We start from the raw sequence: 18892 nt of genomic DNA, 5'->3' as shown, positions 1-18892 counted from the left end.
AATGAGAATAACCCTGAGGCAAACAAGTAAACTGCTATAATAAACCATTCCATGTAAATTTTAGCCATGATCAATCCTCCCTGTAAATGGGAACAGAAAAATAAACATGTTTCAAGTCTATAGATGCAAAGAAGCAATTTTGTATAACCAATGGTAAAACATCTCTAAGTGTTTCCATCTTAAAAATTATAATATTCCACATACTCATTCATATATTTCAAATTAAGTATAATCCAGACACTGCCATCCTTCTTTAACCTAGGGAAGATATTGGAACAAAACCGTGATGAAATAAAAGTAGCTCTCTCAACAATATGCAGCTGAATAAATATATTCATGGCTGCATCAATATCCTGTTTGTCCTTCTGAGAGAAATACAATGGAGTGTGGATATGGCTTTGTGATGGAAAATCAGAAAAAGAAAACAAGTGCTTGCCCTGAACAGTTTTATTTATCCAAGAATCACTGGATAATTCCTCCCAAAAGTGAAGATAATGTTGAATTTTTTCCCCCTGAAAATTCATAGGGGTGTTAACCAAGGTGAAAACACTTATGGCTGAGGAATGAAAACGAGAATTAGTGTCATCGGGTAACTTATTTGGTGCCATAGTGACCCTGTCCTCTGCCTCCTCTACCTCGATGATTACCTCGGTAGTTATTGGTTCTGGTACCTCTACTTCCTTTCTGAAAAGTAAAATTATTCCTCTTCATCTTAAACTGTTTTGGATTGATATGTTTTTGATTCTCTTTAAATTGTTTAACCATATCAACAGTGTTAATTTCAAACAATTTATCACCTGTCGTGTTCTTATCCTTGACAGTTTTATGGAGAGTCTTGGCTTTAATTTTATCAGTAATGAGATCTCTTCTCATTAAATTTAAATAATTGAAAACTGGCAGTAACATGCAAAGACTGTCATTGATATCTTTATAGGGGTCCACCATGGTAGGGTTGTGTGAATTTGCATGTTTATCTACAAATCTGATGAGAGGTATGAGGGCTTTGCCTAATAGAGAGTTTGCCTGAGCTAACTTGCTCTCCATCCTCTGACTCTGATGGTCGACAGTTGAGAGGGCATTGGAATCAGATTCCAGAACCCTCAATTCTATAATATTAGACAGAATAGACCATTGTTCTGCCAACATCCTGGGTTTCTTATCATCAGAAACCATACGTAATTAAGTCCTGGTGTTCTTAGCTAAAACCTTTGTAGCAGGAGTACCATTAGCATCATCAACATGAAAAGGTGCACCAAGGCTACGGCCAACAACCACATGTTGATTTTCAGCCAAAGGAAACCCTACAAACTCCTCTGCCTAACTAGATCCCCCAACATTAACTTGAGATGCAATTTGTGAGGACTGGAAGATGTCTGGGTATGAAGCCCCACCATTAGGATTATGTGATAAATTCTGAGACACATCAGGTTGGTTTACATAATACACATCATCTTCCACATTACTAATGTCTCTTCTTCTTCTTCTTCTTCTTCTTCTTCTTCTTCTTCTTCTTCTTCTTCTTCTTCTTCTTCTTCTTCTTCATACGACCTTAATCCCACTGTATTGCAGGGTCAGCCGCTCAAGTTATCCTTCTCCATCTGTTTCTATCCATTGCATCATCTTCTTGCACTCCCAGCTTGTTCATATCACTCCTTATTATGTCTCTCCATCTTATTCTCTGTCTCCCAACCTTCCTTCTCCCCCTAACCTCCACCATCATTGCCTTCCTCACTGGTTCATCCTCTTCTCTCCTTATCACGTGTCCAAAATATCTTAGTCGTGCTTCTCTTGCCTTCTCCTTGATATTACGTATTCCACACATTCTTCTTATATCTTCACTTTGTCTCCTTTCTAACAGTGAAATGCCAGCCATCCACCTCACCATCCTCATCTTCGTTCTCTCCAGAATGCCTTCCTCCTTCTTCCTTAAAGACCATGTCTCTGCACCATACAGAAGTACTGGTCTCAACACACTTTTGTATATCTTCATTCTCAGCTTCAATGGTTTTTTCTTATCTAAGGTTACTCCACTCACTTCCCTCCATTTTTCCCATCCAGCTTTTACTCTTTGTCTAACTGCTTTTTCTGTTCCTCCTTCTGCAATTACTGATCCTAGGTATTTGAACTCTCTTGTCTGCTTCAATCTTATGTCATCCTCTGATGTTACATTTATTTCCTCATAACCTTCTCTGTTGCTTACCATTAGCTCTGTCTTTTGTGTGCTCACTTTCATTCCCTTTCTCTCCAGGTTGCCTTTCCATAATAAATATCTCTCCTGTAACTCTTCCTCCATATCCGCAATGATGACTAGGTCGTCGGCGAACAGCAACTCCCACAAGTCCTTATTATCTCTCACATCCATCATTATTGTGTCCAACTCTATGAGGAAGAGAAAAGGACTCAAAGCTGATCCCTGATGGAGTCCTTCTTCAACTGGGAAGGATTCCATTTTCCCATACCTTGTCTATACTGTTGTTTTTGCTCCCTCATACATCATTTTCATTAGTCTTATCATCTTTTCTGGCACTCCTCTCTTTCTCAAACTCCTGTACAATACTTTCCTAGACACCCTGTCATACGCCTTCTGCAAGTCCACAAAACACTAATATACCTTTCTGTTTCCTTCTAGATATTTTTCCTGTATCTGTCGCACAATAAATGTTGCATCTACAGTGCTCAATCCCCTCATAAATCCAAATTGGTGGTTGTGTATTTTGACCATCTCTCTCAGTCTCCCTCCTATCACTCTCTCCAGTATTTTCAGACTATGCTCCAACAGCTTAATACCTCTGTAGTTTTCATAACTTAATATATCTTTTTTCTGCTTATACAACTTAACCATTCTACTTTCCTTCCAGTCTTCAGGCATTTTCTCCGTGCTACAAATCTTTTCTAACAATGAGTATGTCACTCCACTCCAAACTCTCCCAGTGCTTTAATAATTTCTATTGTTACTTCAGATTTTCCTCCTGCCTTGTTAGCCCTTCCCTTCTTTATGGCTTTATCCACTTCCCTTCTACTTATGTTGGGTATTGACTCTTCCACTGGTAATGTTTCAGTCAGTTCTTCATATTCACTTTCCATGTTTAACAAGTTTGAGAAATATTCCTGCCATCTTCTTTTTATGTCCTCTTCCATCATAAGAATGTCTCTGTTTTGGTCCTTTACTATTGCTACTTCACCAACATCTTTCCTCATTTCATTTCTTACCTTCGCTACTCTGTATGTAATTTTCTCCATCTGGTGTATCCAGCCTCTCATACCAATCTCTGTGTGTATTACTCTTTGCTCTGGCTACTGCTCTTTTTGCATGATTCTTGGCTTGTCTGTAATTTTCTTTAGTGGTGTCATTCACAATGTCTTTCATTTGTTTTAGTGCTAACTTCTTATCTTTTATTGCAGCTTGAACCTCGTCATTCCACCACCATGTATGTTTCTCTTCTTTTGGTTTCCCACTCGTCTTACCACAAATCTCTGTTGCTTTTGTTACTAATATATCTTTCATATCTTCCCACACCTCCTCTGATGTTTCTGGTAAGCTGCCAGTTCTATGTCTTTCCCTGAACATTTCTTCAACTTTGTTTGTTTCTAAACTCATTTTTCTTTTCACTTTTCAGCTCCCAGACTTTAACCTTCTTATTTCTTTCTTCTCTCCTTCTCCTCCCACTTTTTATCCTAAAATCTACTACTAATAATCTATGTTGCATCACCACTGGTTCTCCAGGTATAACTTTGCAATCCATTACAAGTTGTTTGTCTTCTCTTCTTACCAGGATGTAGTCAATCTGTGTTTCATTCTGACCCCTTTTATATGTAATTAGATGGTTTTGTCTCTTCTTGAACTAAGTATTCAATATTGTAATTTCTGCTGCTTCTGCCATTTCCAGTAATCGCTCACCTTCTACATTTCGTCTTCTGAAACCCATTCCACCATGGACTCCTTCATACCCATTACCACTTTCTCCTACATGTGCATTCATATCTCTAGCTATTACTATTAATTCTGTTCGTGCTATACTTTCTATATGCTCTTCAAGTTTTTCTCTAAATTCTTCTTTGTCCTCTCTGCAACCCTGCTGAGGTGCATATGCAGATACAATATGCCATATTTTTCCATCTCTGATTAGTTTCATTCACATTAACCTGTCATTAACTCTTTTAACTTCAGTAACCTGTTCCTGTACATCTGGATGAAGAATAATGCCCTCTCCATTTTTCTTTGTACGAGGGTAAGTCAATAAGTATCCGCACTCCATTTTTTTTATTTAATATAACAGCAATACAAAGTTTACAACGACATCATTTTTCAACATAGTCACCCTGCTTTTCAATGCACTTGGTCCATCGTTGCACTAGCTTTTCGATACCCTCAGAAAAAAACGTTTTCTGTTGAGCATTGAGCAACGTATGCACCGGTTCCTTCACCTGCTGATCGGTGGCGAAATGACAGCCTCTTAAAGCATCTTTAAGTGGACCAAACAGATGGTAATCAGACGGGGTGAGATCAGGACTGTATGTAGGATGTTCCAACACCTCGAAATGAAGCTGTTGAAGAGTGTTAATGGTTTGGACGGCGGTATGTGGACGGGCGTTGTCATGCAACAAAAGAACGCCTTCTGACAATAGACCTCGGCGTTTGTTGCGAATTGTCAGCTTCAACTTGTTGATAAGCATATCACTGTAGCGTTCACTGTTTACTGTTGACCCTGTTTCCAGGTAATGTTCCAGAATTGGCCCTCGTGAGTCCCAAAAAACTGTGAGCATCACTTTTCCTGCAGAGGGTTGACTCTGCGTCAGTAGTGGCTGTGGCTGGGCGTCCATCGCGTTTCTCATCCTCCACGCTTGTCCGACCGCTTTTGAACTGCTCAATCCACTCATAAACACTACATCGTGACAAAACATTGCCCCCATATTGTACTGAAAGTCTTCTATGGATTTCAGCTCCTGGTACACCTTCAGACCACAAAAAACAGATTACAGAGCATTGTTCTTCTTTGGTGCAAATGGAGAATGGTGCATCCATCCTTACTTCTCAACAGCACAGAGCGCACGGAAGTAGTAACGCTGAAACCAACCACAAGGGAGGAGGGCGGAGCCATCTACAACCCGGCATAGCACACAAAGCCATATTCACAAACAATAAGAATAAAAGTGCGGATACTTATTGACTTACCCTCCTACTTTCTCCAGCATAATACACTTTGTATCCTTCTCCTATTTTTGTAGCACTGTTTCCTTTCCATTTAGTTTCTTGGATGCACAAGATTTTGATATTCCTTCTCTGCATTACATCCACTAGCTCTCTTCCTTTACCTGTAAGACTTCCTATGTTCCAGTTGCCTATTCTAATTCTTAGCTTCTTTTTTGAGTTTTTGGTCTTATTTCCCACTATCTTCTTTAACCGCAGTCGTGGGTTCTGCGGTACCCTTCGCCCATTTTCCACTGCAACCAGGGGTTGTTGCAGCACGTCGCTTAAGGGGGACGCCCTAGCCATACTATTGTCCACAAATAACTCGAGATTCATTATTTATGTTTGGTCTTGTTTTTGACACTCGGTTAACTAGACCTCTCAGCAACACTCCCCATTTATCCAGGCTTTTGACCGGCACTGAGTTGGGCTGGCTTGTCGCCCCAGTGGCTGGGTTCCACACTACTAGTGTCTCTGTCACCTAAATGTACTGGTTCCTTTCTCACCTTCTCTTTTGTCAGAGCTGGTAATGTTTTCTGGACCACAGAACTGCAGAAATTATCATCCAGCTCAAGCGTCTGAGAAGGGCTGGAAATATTGTTGGATGGAACATCCTGTCCACCGGAACCATCATCTTCGCTATCGGAAGATAAACAAGCAACCTTGTGTGGTGGCTGGGTCTGGCCATCACCAGGAGAAGGATGGGAGCGTCGACATCCCCTGCCTTCCATCAGGCAAACAGCAGATGAGCAATAAACTGTCCTCTAGGGAAGAGACAGTTACCGGCATGACAACTGTATGGCTGTGTGATGGCTATGTCATATAAGACATTGTATAAAGGGGCAGGTAATGGAAAAATAAAGTAAAATCATAAGACATACCACCCTGAACAGGGATTTTTGCAGAGTAATGTGGTGCAGGCAACCTCACGATCACCTGGTGGCTGGGGACACAACAGTAAAAGTGTCACCACATTAACTGTAGCACGCTGCATGATTACGCTCCGTGCATGTCTCGTTGAGCAACTTGCCATAAACTAGCAGTGCTATGTCCTCCGCACCCCATTTACAGGCCACAGTGCAGTGAGAGAGACCCCAGAAAGCCACCAAACTGAAGCGTCCCTACCCTTATCTTATCAACAAACGCCAGTGCCATCTAGTGGCCGTCAGAGTGAATGGCCACGTCTGAACACCAGAACCACACACCAAGTACTGAATACTGGTAACACCACACCATCCGTCATGCATGACGTCACACTGCTGGGCAGCCAGCTATGGAAGAATTTAGAATTACCCTAAGGAATTCCACATCTTGGATAGGTTCCAAGACTGGCATATCTACACTAATTGTGAGCCCCACAGAATAAACCACAGAACAACCTGTAGCTCATCTGCTGATGCTGCAGTAAAGATACAGTCATCTATATAGCATGCCAATCATCCCAAGCTTCGTCAGATGAGAAAGGGTTGGTTTGAGCAGTTTCTTAAAAATGTGGTGTGCAGAAGTCAAACCATGAGCTATGGAGGTAGGTAAACTGGAAATATTGATTTTACCACAAATCATAGCCACTCCAGGCTGAACATAATCAAAGAGATAAGCATCTTGAAAGTCAATAGTAAAGAAAAAAGTTAGGATGAACTAACTGAACCACATCCTTGATAGAATCTATTTTATAGTGCATGTAAGTAGTAGATTGATTTCATTCCTTCAGATTCAGGATTATTTTAGCTGAACTATATTGATAGTAGGAAACATGTCAGAAAAGAAGCCCTACTCCCCAGTGGGCTCATATCTTTTTATTATTTTATGTTTAATGAACCCAAGCGTAGTACTGTCCAGGGCTTTATGATCAGCTAAAGACAGTAAGGGATCTTGGTAGTTTCCTCTGCATAAGTAACTCCTCAAACTCTAGGACCTTATTATTTGTCATATCTGTAATTGATTTTTCTCTGGATATTGCCCACCATTGCTGTCTGGTGGCATGAATCTTACCACCCACAAAATTATTTGGGTTGTTAATCAAGGGCAATTTTGTGGCACTCTCTGGAGGTGGATGCATCCCTTTCCCCCTGGAATGATTTGTGACTTAAAAAAAAGATCTCAGAGTGTTCTGTAATGTGCAGTGAGATAAAACATTATAAAATGAAAGTAGTAAGAATGCATGAGAAAATAATAATGAGAGGGGGAGAGAGACAGAGAGAGAAGCCAGGGATGAGACTCAGATGCATCCTTGTCATGTACGTACTCAACCTGAAACACACACAATTGCTCAAGTTCCCCATTTAAATTTCCCTACTTTCTCTTATCCATTTAATTTGGCACTCAATATTTAGTAGAAGAGTTGCCCTTGACAAAGAAATAATCAGTATTCATGTAGCCTGCTTTGTTTACTCAGTAGAGTTTTTGAAAGTAAAGTGTTTTATTCAAGTAAAGATTGTGTGGGGAGTGGGTGTGAGTGGGTGTCTGTATGTATATGTGTGTCACACCCACCCTCCCCCCTTAGCAGCAGCGCAGGAGAGTGTTTTGGTGCACTTTCTCAAGCAGTCACTACCCAGCAGTTGGAAGGAGCAGACATACTGAGGCATGCTCCAACATTTAACACAGACTAAGGTGGGATAATAGTTAGCCAGGTCAGTTGCTTTTTAAGGGAATAAGAAAGTCATTACCAGGTGTACGCCCTGGCCTACTTATATAGACTAGGAGTCTCCATAGTGATCTGCCAGTATGGTCAGTTGTTAATTACACACTATACCCAGGAAAGTGACTCCTTGCCTGTGTGAGAGCACAGGTCAAGCTGGAGCAGTGAGCAGTGACTGACCCTCCTGTGTGTTTGTGGCTACTCTTTTTGCTGTAGTTTCTGGTGTCTCTTGTTAGTGATCCTGTTTGTCTTAAATGCTACTGCAGGTTGATGCAGTTCAGCCACAGAGGACTTAGTAAACCTTACTCCCTCCTCAGGTCCTGACAAGGCCTGTTGTCTAGGAGGCAGTAAATGATACTACTTGGCTTGAGGCTATAACACTCTGTTGGGCAGTTGGAGGACCATATATGTGTTATCATATGTTAACTGTTTTTTCCTAGTTGTGGTTGTCAATTCTTCTGCAGCTATGGGTGTTAAGTGTTGTTTAGAGTATTTTCCTTGACTGTGGGTTGGTAAAACTGTCTAGCGACCTCCACTTAGTGTGACTTGGATTTACGACTGTCATGAATAGGGTGCTGGAGTCACAAGGGACCCCGTACATCATCTGTGAGCTCTGCGAGCTCTGTAAGAGGTGGCTCAGTGAAGCTAGTCCTGATGCGGCAGCTTGATGAAGGGTTGGGAATTGTTGTCGTAACAGAAATTGGCGACCTCGCCAGGATAGCTAGGAGCTTCATCGTCATGTAGGAAAGACAGTTTGTTGTTTGTTGTTTGTTTCATTGTTTTGTGTGTGCCCATATCTAGAGTAAACCATGGAGGGCAGGGCTGGTAGCTGGGGCAACTCATGACCTGAATCCCCTGCCTCTACTCAGAGTGGCATTGTAGATTTAGCCCAATTTGGCATGGGGACACATAGTCCCACACATAGAGTCCATGGACATATTCGCCCTGCCTGCAGCGTTGGTGGCTTCTCCCAGACTGAAGGTATGTCTGAGGAGAATGGAGTTGGAGGCTGAGAGGGAGAGAGAATTAAGAAGGCTCCAGTTCGAAACTGAAGCTGAGGAAAGGAGATTGAAGACTGAGGTAGGCTAGAGAAGCCAGGAGGCTTGAAGCTGAGAAGGAGGCGAGGATTTATGAAAAGGAAATGAAGATCCTTGAGGCTGAGAGGGAAAAGAAGGAAGCTGAGAAGAATAGATGTTTGAGTTGGAGAAGACTAGGATTAAAGTGAATTTACCTCATGGCTTGAGGAGAAAAAGGGGTTAAGGAGGATACAATGGAAAGCCAGATGGTGAGGAGTTTAAAGCTGATCCCTGTGTTTGATGAAAAGAAGGTGGTTTAGGAGATTTGAGAAGAAAGCTTCAGAATTTTATTGGCCTCAGGAGAGATGGGTTGGGCTTGTTGCCAGTATGTTGAAGGGTAAGGCTTTGGAGGTGTATGATAGGATGTCAGCTGAGGATTTTGAGGATTATGAGGAGCTTAAGGTTGACATCCTGAGAGTGTATGAGCTGTGGCCAGAAGAATATAGGCTGCACTTCCATAGAGGAAAGAAGAGGCTTAGTGACTCCCACCTTGAGTGTGCTTGCTATCTTGAGGAGACATTTGAAAAGTGGATTGCTAGCGAGCAGGCCACCTTCCACCATGAGTTAAAGAAACTCATGGTAATGGAGCATTTTATTAATATGGCCAAGAAGAAGTTAGTACCACTGCTCCATGAAAAGGGTTCAAAAACCTTAAGGAGGCAGCACCATGGGCTGATGATTACATGTTGGTGCACCGGCCTGTGCCACAGTGGATTGGTAGTATGTCTGGAGGGGCTGGTGATGTGTTTAGAAGTGCAGCTGGAGCCAGTTTGTCTGGGAGTCCACATTATAGTAGTGGCTCCAGTAACAAATCTGGGCGAGTAAGTCCTGTGGGTAATAAGTCTCCACCCAGCCCATGACAGAGACAGTCTAGGAGCATGCAACACAGCATTCCCATGTACAGTATGCAGCCTGTGTCATTATTGCAAGAACACTGGGCATTTTAAGTACAGTTGCCCTAAGTTAGTGACCACCACTGCTTCCAAGACACCCCAGAAGCCAGTGGCCTTGATTGTGTCCCAGGGTTGGGACCAGCAGAGTGACGAGATCCAGGCAGCATTTAGTCGGCAGGGTGGAAAGGCTGATGTGGCCACCCCCTCATCTCTTGTTGCCTCACTGTCCCTGTGAGGTCTGAGTTGGACAAATGCCGTCCATTTTTATGTAAGGACACTGTTGAGATTGATGGGGTTACACATCCTGTCACTGTTTTGAGAGACACAGCGGCACAGCAGTCGCTGTGCCAGGAATGTGACTGGGAGGCGAGTTGCCTCCAGTCAGCCTGTGTGGTACAGGGAATTGGCATCATGGAGAGCTTCGCCATGGCAGAGATTAGGCTGTCATGCCTGCTAGTGACCGCAGAGGTGTGTGGGGGCACTAGCGGAGGACCTTCCAGTGCCAGGTGTTGATTTCCTTCTGGGGAATGACCTGGCAGGAGGAAGAGTCTGGGTGCAGCTCCCATCTGCAGATGCTGTCCCAGATGTGGAGGTTGCTGAGAGTGCTGACTCAGTTGTTCCTGTTGTCACTCACTGTAAAGCAAGGCAAGCACCCTGGTGTCAGGTGCCCGCAGAATCTGTGACTCCAGGGGTTAATTGCAATAAAGCAGGGCCACCACAAGGGGAGTACAGTGTTAGTACTGAGGCCGCAGTGGGGGCAGAGTGCCCAGAGGCCTGTCCCACTGTTGGCCAGGGTTTTAGTGAGTCAGAGTCAGCCTTGTTTTTGAGTCAGTGTGCTGGGGCTGAATGCAAAAGCATAGAGCCACTGCAAGAAGCATGTGACTTTGATGAGAGTGTTACCAAGGGAATGATGGAATGATGAGTTTGGGTTATTTGTTTGATGCTTTGCCTCATCCCATGGAGCCTCTTGGAGGTGGCACTCAGACAGAGTTATCACTTGGTGTTGAGGCTGTGGGCTCCAGTACTCTTTCTGAGCCCCTGCTAGTTGTGTCTGGAGTGTCAGAGGTTGTGTCAGAGTGTCTGAGGGCAGGAAGACTCCTGACTCTGCTGGGGAGGTGGGAGTTTCCTCCCCTGTGAAGTGTACCAGAGGCAGGGAGCAGGCTGCTCCCCTGTTGGGACCAGACACGGTGGGTGTTTGCTCACGTGGTGAACCACCTGTGCTGGCAGCTGCTGCAACAGCTGTCAGTGTAGTTAAGGAGGGTTCTGCCCCTCATGTGTGTGTGTTGCCCCACCACTTGCCAAGGCAGGAGTGGATGGCAAGAAAGCAGAGGGTTGGACAGTGTGTGTTGAGAGCAACACTATTGTGAAAAGCTGGCAGCAGAGAGAGGAGGGCAGAGATTTGGAGCTCCAATCTGATGTGCCATCTGCAATTAAGGAGATATGGGTGCTAAAAGCACGTAGTGCTTGGTTGTTTTGGAGTTAAGTTGACTCAGGAACATTTGGTGTGGTTTTGGTAGTCAGGTGTGACCATGTATATTGGGTATAATTGCATGGGTCAGGCTGGCAAGTCTGATGACCTCTTGTCTGGGATCCCTTTCCATTGTGCTATGGCCGGTGATGTTTCCTCTGGTGTGGGGGTGATTAATGATGTTGCTCATCTGATTCCTCTTTCTGGGACAAGTTGTTATCATGTATTTGGCGTGAGCATTACAGCGCCACATCGGTAATAGCTAATAATAGTAGTTAACAGTGACAAGACCAAGACCAAGACCAAGGTGGAAAAGGAGCATGTTGACACAGTGAGGACTTGCAGTGAACTGACGCAAGGCATCTCATTGAATACCATGGTAACATCAATTAAATATCATGAAATGAAACTAAAGTCTTCCATTCTGGGTTTTCCAGATTAGCAGTAGTGAAAAATAAGAGATGGTATGATGACATGGGAGGTGTACCAATTAGGTGAATTACTGAGGAAAGGGCTACTATGTAGACAAGTAAACAGTACCATTACCTGCCTTTTAAATGAACTGAGACACTTAGGTAATCTATCATTGCTGCTTGTAATTCATTTAGATTATGACACACATCAGGTGAGGCATTAACACCACCTGTGACTCACTTGAGTAGTAAAAATCTGTTTTAGGTGTTTCAGCAAAACATGATTTTGATAATCTGGTAGCTAGGAGATGACTCCTTGTTTTTACTGACTTTTGTTAAACTATCACTATATTCCTGAATTTGGATATTTAAAGCCAATGAGGCATCTCTATCAATTTGACTATTTTGAGTTAGAAATCGGATGTGGAAAGTGTAATCCTCCTCTCCTTGAGAATATGAGTTACCACCATAGCTGGGTGCAATAACAAAGAAATTTATCCTGATAACTGGTAAATTGATAATGATAACCTCATTGACTATAACCGATAATAATTGATAACTGTTGATAAATTTATTGCCCAATAACCGATAAATCAATAAATTCACAATTCCCATATTAGCAATAATGATATTGGTAAGTATTTTAAATAAAGTTGATAAATCCAAATCTTTATTTTTATCTTTATCTTAGAAAACTTAGAAAAATCTTAGACTTCAAATTCAATGTTTATCCAGATATCTTAGAAAAAAATTCAAATTCAATGTTTATCCTGTCTCTTCATTGATGAAAATATTGTTTTCAGTAAAATAACTACATTTGATTTAAAAAATTTAAACTTCAACATCCTCATGTCCCAAAAACTAAAATAATCAATTATTGCTAGTTTGGAATCAAAAGAATCGGTGATACTGATGAATTGGTAACATGGGAAACATAATTATCTTGTAACTGATAACCAGAAATCATTATTGTGATAAATTATCATGATAATTTTATTGCGATAATGCCCACACATGGTTACCACACAAAAATTGAGCTTACACAATGGGTATTACATATTCTTTTTTTTTTTTTTTTTAATGTAGGCCGACAAGTCCAAGGATAAAAGTCACATGAGCCTCTATCCCTTGCCATTCAGTGATATGCCCCCTAAAGCTCACATAATTTCAAATTTCTTTGGTTGCTGCACCAACCTGTCATTTGCTACATAAATGCTGATGGTATGACAGATGTAGACAAGCCATCTTAATTTTTCCTTCATTTATTATTATAACCTGATCATTTTAAGCTCCAGCCATGGTTCGGTGAATAAAGGAATTACTTCTCGTTGTGTAAAGGGCAAACACAGTATATTGTCCATTACAGATATGGTTAAACTTCTCAATTTTTTGTTTTGTTTTGTTTCATTTGATGTTTTCTTATCTAAAAAAACTTCTGCTAATTTATAGGGTATTTTAAATGTGGGATGTGATGATTAGCTGTTGGATCATGTGTATTCTAACCAAACCACCTTGTAAGCCACTAAAATCTTTAATCCAGCTCCTTGGAGGCCCTAATGATGCAGATTAATAATAATATACTGTACTATTAAGTTTACTTAAAAAATAAGTGTTTAGATTTACAGTGAACACTTTTTTTTGGATTCGCTTTTTCTTCCTCTTTTTTGCAAACAAATATACTTCTGTGTGATTATTATTATGTATAACTTGTTAGTATATTGTCATTCATTATAAAGATCCCATGCAAACAATGTTGTGGATCTTTGAAAGCCTATAACTCAAAAATACTCCTATACCTTAGTGAGGATGCCCCTTTGGTCCTGTCTCAGCTTAATTAGTGGCAGTGGTGTTGGCTTTCAGTAAATCAGTGCACTTACAATGCCCAGCTTCTTTATTCAGTAAATTTCATTCATAACATTTAATGATAATTTCCACGTGTTTCTCCATTGATTATGGTATTTATATATAACTGTAAATTTTAATAGCTCAAAATATATGAAATAGCCATAAGAGGATTTCAGGCATCAGGGAACACTTCTGGCTTCATCACAATTATAGTCTGGTAATCTTCAATTTTGATAAATGAAAATAATGATCAAGCAATGTCTAATTTTAATGAACATCCAGTATTATTGATTTAAAAAAGAAAAAGACTTGATCAGTGTGCAAAACTTTTAATACTTTTGAAAAGAGTTTAATAAAAACCTTAATATACCAAACTAATTGGAGCTCTAGCCAGTCTGATTAAAGCAAGTCTTATAAAATTGACATCTGGGCCTCTTCACATGTTCCAGACTTTCCTGATATATCAGACATTATTTTGGATTAGTAGCAGATAAAAAATTTTGGATAATACGCTACAAATAGATCACCAAACACTAAGACCACCCTGAGTAAGTGTGAATGGCATGTGCTGCTACATAGGCAAGTGGATAATATTGCCTCCCACAACTTACCTTGACAACAGCATTGATTGGATGATGTGTCATTACTCAATACTGTCACTCACTCAAACAACATATTGATTGGGTGATGTGTCAATACAAAACAAACTGTCACTCATTCAAACAACATATTCTGAAGTAAGTAAGTCATATACATTAGATTTTACTAAGCTGTTCCCTCATGCAACCTTGCACAACAAAAATTCAGTAAGACCAAAAATTCCAACTAAAATATGTTAAACTAAAGAGAATTCAGAGCTGCAGGTGTTATGATGTGATATCAACAGTGAGCATTCATCAGTGGTGTGTGTAAATAATGGCTTGACATGATTTTTTTATTATTGTTACCATACTGTGCTGGTTTTTATTCATTAACCTTGTATTTATTGTTTTATGAACTCTTATTTGTGGACATTTTTGTTTCCTTCCCCCAATGGAGACTCTGAGGTGACTTTTGGAGTTGCCATTTTTAATTTAGAATTTTGAGTGAAAGGATTGGTATTATAAGATGAAATCTTCAAATCATTGTTTGATAATTTTTGGTTAAATACGAGATTGTCACATAAAGCATAATTACAATTAAGTTTGTGATGGGCATTATTGATATCAACATTACCTATTCATTTTTTTTTATCTCCAGTAGAAGTGATTGTCACTGACATTGCTAATGATGTTTAAAGGATATCTAATTGATATTGATCATACTAGAAGATTGTGAATCATTCAATGTGTTAAATGCAAGTATACCTTTATTATCCATTAGAAGTAACACTGGATATGAGAGCTTATGCTACCAATGCTGGGTATTAGATGTGCCTACAAGAAAATCTATGTTGTGCTGATATACCCTTTCCTGTGGATGAGGAGATTCCTCTTCCCTCAGCCCCACCAATAAATAGGTGGAGGAGTTCCAACTACCTGCTGAACACTACCCCAGCTTACACCAACACTATTGACTATACTGGCAGAATCCTGACTGCTGATGATTAGAGGAATAGCTCCACCAGAAGAAGATGCAGCATCAGAAAGAGGCATAGCAAAGTTTACAGAGCTTCCATCCATTGACAGCACTCTTGGCATAAATAAAAACACTGCTGGTAGCAACACTAACATTGAGGATTCAAGCTTCCATCCCCACTGATAACACTTGGCATGAACTGAAGCACTGCAGGTAGTAGCAACAGTATTGACAACTCCTGTACTAAGGGCATGGAACTTGCTCAAAGCAGGTCTGTTCTTGATGAATAACTTGATGTATCTGAAGTATGCAGTTATTTCTTCATGTTTTGAGAGGCAAGGCAAAGGTCCTTGTTGACAAAAATTCTTGTGCCTTTCAATGTAGCAACATTCTGCAACACTGCTTCATGATTAGGAAACCTTGCAAAACAAACACTGACTGAGTGGTTCCAGTTGTCAGCATGTTGCCTGTGTGCTTGTTCTAACAGAATGTTTGCTGATGCTAGCTTTTCCAATAACCTTTTTACTTGAAGTGGTGATTTTTCTCAGGTTTCCTTTTCTGGCCTTTTTTATTCCCAGGAAATGAAAAATATTGCAACTATTATAATCATGGTATTTACATTTATCTTGTAAGTCTTTGATAATAACTTGATCACTTGTATGAAGCCTCACATTCATTTTGATGTTATTTTCTTTGAGTCACTTGATTTCATGTCCTTGATGTTTCAGTTTTTTGCTTCAGGTCTTTAATCTCTTGCTGTGAGGACTCCAGGCTTCTTGTCAATTCTGTGATAATTGAGGGCATGGACTTCTCATCAACTTCCTTTATATATAGTTTTAAGAATCCTAAATATCAGTGATGGCTCATGGTAAAAAAATTTGGGGGCTGCATAATGATTTCAAATTATAATACTAATGAAGCCATGCTGTAGACAGTTTTATTTGAATCACAAACAATATGTTTCATACCTCATAGGCTCATAATTTAAAATTTATCCGTTGCCAAAGCTACGAGGAACATTTATGAAGTTATTAAGTAGAATATGTAGTATTGAAGTAACCAGGACACTGAAACTAAGCTTCAGTTTTCATGTAGGGTGCTAAAACTGGCTAGTATTCACGAATCACAGACGTATTGCACTATTTGTTTAACTAACACAGAGGGCAAATGACACTCACCACTCAGGGTGCCATGCACAGCTGAACTGACTCCAGCCCTACTACAGCCCGGATTGCTGCCCCCAGGCAGGTTGGCACTGCACAGATTCTGGGAGAAGTGTTTTACTTTCTAATTAATTTATCAAATCTGCTAGTATTTTGTGTTAGAAAAATGATAGAAAAAAATGAAAAAAATACTGAATGAAATATAAAAGTAGAAAAATTATAGAAAAAAATTTAAAAAATACTGAATGAAATATAAAAGTATATTATTATTTATTTGTATAAAATGATTGCAACTATTATAATCATGGTAATTACATTTATCTTGTAAGTCTTTAATAATAACTTGATCACTTGTATGAAGCCTCACATTCATTTTGATGTCTGATATACGAACTTTGATATACAAATGAATCACTCATCTGCCTGGCAAGGCTGGGACAGGGAAGTCTGCAACCCACCAGCCCTTATGTACCAGCCACCCCTACTAAATATGATTGGTCCTGTGAGGCAAAAAAGCTGTTTGAGGACTTCAGGGTCTATTTATTTATTTAATTTTGTTTTATGTAAGAGTGGCACTGGCAACAAAGAGAATGAAAAAAATAAAAAAATAAAATATTGAGGTGCCTGTCTCAAAAGAAAGGTCAAAAGGGTAATCAAAAGTGGAGGATAAGTGTCTTGAAACCTTCCTCTTGAAAGAGTTCAATCATACAAAGGAGGAAATGCAGAAGCAGACAGGAATTTCTAGAGTTTATCAGAAAAAGGGATGAATGATTGGAAATACTAGTTAACTTTTGCATTAGAGACAGGTGAAAGAAAGTAGAAAATCTTGTGCAGTGAGACTGTGGAAGGAGGGGAGGCATGCAGTTAGCAAGATCAGAAGAGCAGCAAGCATGAAAATAGCAGTAAAAGATGGCAAGATATGTAACATTGCATTAATGAGAGAGAAACAGAAGACAGTCAGTTAAAGGAGAGCTGATAAGACAAAATGCTTTTGATTCCACTCTGTCTAGAAGAGCAGTGTGAATGGAACTCACACATACATGTGAAGCATACTCCAAAAGGGCCCTGTACAGAGTTAGCAGCTGGAGGGTTGAGAAAAACTGGAAGAGGTAACTCAACACCTGACTTCATTGAAACTGTTTTGGCTATAGATAAGATGTGAAGTTTCCAGTTTAGATTATAAGTAAAGGACAGAGTGAGAATGTTCAGTGTGGAAGAGGGAGACAGTCAAGTGTCATTGAAGAAGAGGGGATACTTATCTGCAGTGCTGGCTTATAGCTAAAATTAGTGGGGGTGCTGCTTCAGAAAATTTTTAACCATTGTTTTAATATTGTGTAAAAGGAAACAAACTTATAAAAAGAAAATTTATACATAAACTTGATAAAATCCTAAACGTAATAAAATCAAACATTTTCACTTACTAATAGCCTAAATTTTTATAGTTCAAGCTTGATCCATTCATTTAAAGATAAAATCCAAAAAGAAACGCTACCTTCCACCAGCATACCAGGGTTGGCATTGCATGAGCCACAGTGCTGTCTCTCCCTAGCATGCAGCTTCCTATCTCGGACATGTGAGCATGCACACAAAGACGAATGCATGGACACAAGAGGATTATAAATTATTGTTAAGAGATACTAGTAACTGTTTGGAGAGAATACTGGCAGAGGGTAATAATATAACACTTATGGGTAACTTTAATTGCAAGGAGGTATGCTGGGAAGAGTGGACCACAGATGGGGGTGAAGAGTCATGGGGATATATACTTCTAAATTTAATAATGACAAATACTATGACCCAGTGGATTGGAGAAAATAGAAGATTTGGGGGTAATGAAGAGGCATCAAGGCTAGACTTGGTGTTTACAAAGGAAATGGACATCATTGAAGGAATAAATTATCAATTTATCAGTTGCCCACTAGGTAAAAGTGGCCATCTGTTAATTGAATTCAGTATATGCAGTGGTCCAATAGAAAATAGGAATGAAATTTACAAGAATTGGAGATATATTTACAGGAAAGCAGATTTTATCAGGTTGAGGGAATATTTTGCAGAGCCTAATGGAAACAACTGTTCACGGCAAGCAGTATGCAGGAAAAGTGGGACATATTCATGGAAATTTATAATGAAGGGGTCAGTAGATATGTACTGAAGATCAAAACAAAGGAAGTGAAAAAGAAAAAAGACTGGTTTAATACGAGATGTATAACAGCAAGAAAAGAAAAAGAAGCAGCATGGAATAGATGGAGAAAAAAAAGAGGAAGTGAGAAATGGGAAGAATTCAAGAAGGCAAGAAACGAATATATCAGAATCCTGAGAGATGAAGAAAGGAATTATGAGAAAGATATAGTTAACAAGTGCAAAGATGAGACAAAGTTATTCTTCAGATATGTGAATAGGAAGGCAATAGATAAAGTAACGAAAGATGACATTACATACGAAGATACACGGTTACAAGCAGAATCAATGAACAAGTGCTTCCAGTCAGTATTCACCAAAGAAAGCAAATGTGAAGGAGAAAGAGCATGGCACAGAGACAATGTGATGAGAGGATACAGATGGACATAAGTGAAATTAAGAAGGTTATGAAAGATTTGGATGTAAGGCTCAAGGACCGGATGGAGTGTCCAACTGGATACTTAAGGAATGTT

The 18892-nt window shown here is 40.0% G+C and overlaps 1 protein-coding gene across 5 annotated transcripts in view; it reads left to right on the top strand.

Moving 5' to 3' along the window:
• The window catches only part of LOC135101928 (4'-phosphopantetheine phosphatase-like), a 332938-nt gene that overhangs the window by 26361 nt on the left and 287685 nt on the right, over positions 1 to 18892 (top strand). The gene's annotated exons all lie outside the window — the stretch shown is intronic.

Source organism: Scylla paramamosain, chromosome 1 (genome assembly GCF_035594125.1).
Source record: "Scylla paramamosain isolate STU-SP2022 chromosome 1, ASM3559412v1, whole genome shotgun sequence".
Classification (NCBI taxonomy): Eukaryota; Metazoa; Arthropoda; class Malacostraca; order Decapoda; family Portunidae; genus Scylla; species Scylla paramamosain.
The sequence above is the reverse complement of the archived record's forward strand: the minus strand, read 5'-3'. Positions and strand labels throughout refer to the sequence as shown.